Source organism: Amborella trichopoda, chromosome 3, assembly GCF_054954075.1.
Source record: "Amborella trichopoda isolate Santa Cruz 75 chromosome 3, AtrichopodaSantaCruz75HAP2 v2.0, whole genome shotgun sequence".
NCBI lineage: Eukaryota > Viridiplantae > Streptophyta > Magnoliopsida > Amborellales > Amborellaceae > Amborella > Amborella trichopoda.
The window spans coordinates 18077115-18079273 of record NC_142338.1 but is presented as its reverse complement, the minus strand read 5'-3'; the positions used below and the strand labels follow the sequence as shown (position 1 = coordinate 18079273).

The 2159-nt window shown below is 46.3% G+C and overlaps 1 long non-coding RNA gene across 1 annotated transcript; it reads left to right on the top strand.

Annotated features, from left to right (window-relative positions):
• Nucleotides 1-215: 215 nt before the first annotated feature.
• Nucleotides 216-1773, top strand: LOC148782789 (uncharacterized). The gene is made up of 2 exons (XR_016050870.1): nucleotides 216-1491; nucleotides 1600-1773. It is a non-coding gene; the product is annotated as an uncharacterized LOC148782789 (long non-coding RNA).
• Nucleotides 1774-2159: the final 386 nt, after the last annotated feature.

The window sequence follows — 2159 nt, the reverse complement described above, 5'->3', positions numbered from 1 at the left end:
AGCCCATGTGGGAAGCTTGGCTCATGCTGCAACTAATCGTTAGGGGCATTGCTTCAGGCACATTGGGGAGCTGGGTTGATTTGGGCAGTCTCATATCACAAAATCATTGAGGATTATAAGAGGTGGAATGGGTAGCAAGGGAATCATGGGAATTTTCTTCTCTCGACTGGCTTTCCTAGTCCTTCTAATAGGCGTTGGTGTCAACCTTCTTTTGCTGGGCTGTCAATCTTGCTTGCATAAGCGCCTCTCTTTTCATGGTTTTTTACTTGCTGCGATATTGTAGAGTTGCCATGGCTCATTGGAAATGGGACCCTTGGCAGAAGGGGGTTTTGGAACTCGCTGGTTGTCTTTTCTCTTGGGTACCACAAATATGAGGAAGATAGGAGAATTTGTGATCAGTCAAGTATATGAGGAGTCTCTCCACCCTTCTAACTCACCCTAGGATTTAGGGTGACCCTTGGTGCACGTAAAAAACCGATGGGCAGCGTGTTATAATTTGATCCTCTGCAGGAACCTTGGTAGCATGCAAATGAAGGCCAAGAGAGTGAAGACGAGGCCCTAACTCAGTCGTAGGCATTGGATGTTGGCTAGCATGCTGACGGCAATGATCCAGCAGATCTGTCTTTGGTGAGATGTGGCTCAATTTTGAAGGATCCTGCCCGGCCGCCCTCAAGGTAACCAATGACAAGAATATTTCAAAATTTTTGCCCAGATGGATCTCTCTTGGGATTGTAGTTCTATCTAAGGCTGCTTGGGACTTAACCTATTAACCCTGCCATCTGTCTCCGGGTTGTGCCAATCACCTCTTCTAGTCATCCAACTTAGACGTCTGCCCCATAATGACCTGGCATTAGGTCAATGGCACCCTCCTAGCCAACCTTGCCAAGCCATGGGTGCTTTGCCAGCCTATGCTCCTGCAGACGGATGTATTCCAGCCATCTCTGCCTTTTTATACATCTGACCTCTAAGCAATCTTGTTCCTTGAGCTCTTTGAATCCGAAGCTGACTTCAGGACTTATGGGGCGTTACCAGCCAGGTTTCCACCTTGGTTCTGCTACAGCCTATCCACTAGGATTTTGTTCTTGCTTTCCTCCAATACTGTAATTTGTCTCTCCCACCCTTTGCAAAATGTTGGACTGATCCCCTTGGTCCTTCACCTTCGCTATATTAAACCTTAAATATTCTAGGGGAAGGTCCCCCCATTACTTCCCAGTTAATTTTTTTAACATGGGGCAGCAATTCCTCGGAATGCTTCTTATGTCAATGCGTGTGATGGACTGCCAGCAGCTCAAAACCAGGCAGTCTCGTGCATTAGTAGAGAGGAATACTGCATCGAGGACCAAAAGAAGGCTACCCCGAAAACTCCAATGCTTATGAAAACTACCATTTGAACTTCCTCCTTGGAAGCCAACAGAAACAGGACCTCATTCTCAGAGACCTCCCAACAAGTAACCAAGGAGGAGGTCGTCCATACTGTATTGGCCCATCTCTGTAAGCCTTTAATGTCATCTACTTGTGGGGACCGGAGAATAACTAAAGTTAGCAGGTTCCCAGTGATGCATTTGCTCTCTGACTGTAAATTGGTTCATCCCTATGCAGGCCCTGTAGGTCTCCCCTTTGGTGCTGACTCCTTCCTTGCCACCTCCGGACAGGGCCTCGATATTTGCTGTGGACACCTTATCGAATGCCATGAGAATCCTTCTCAAAATGCCATTATTATATGAATCCAGCTTCAGAGACGTGGCTAGGGTTGCAACCCCCACTGTCAAATCATTGGACAGTTACCCAACCGTCCCTGCTACTGTTTACTTCTCTAACTGTCAGCTACACCTAAATCCTCCACTGCAAATGGCTTTCACTCTTGCCAGAAAATGCTCTGGCATTGACTCACTCTCTGAGGGCTGTTATCAACTGTCATTATACAGGAGATGCTCATCCTAACACATGCACATATACATTCAAAACAATGGCATAAGGTTCAAAGGATCAAAAATTTGTTTGAGTTCACCTTTCTATTCTGGCATTCTTGAATGCCCTTCTCAGCGTAGCTGTCTGCATTCTTCATGATCTCTCTCTCTCTCTCTCTCTCTCTCTCTCTCTCTCTCTGCAGCCTCCAATTCATCTATTCCCGTCACTTACTACTCAATTTAGTAATGGAA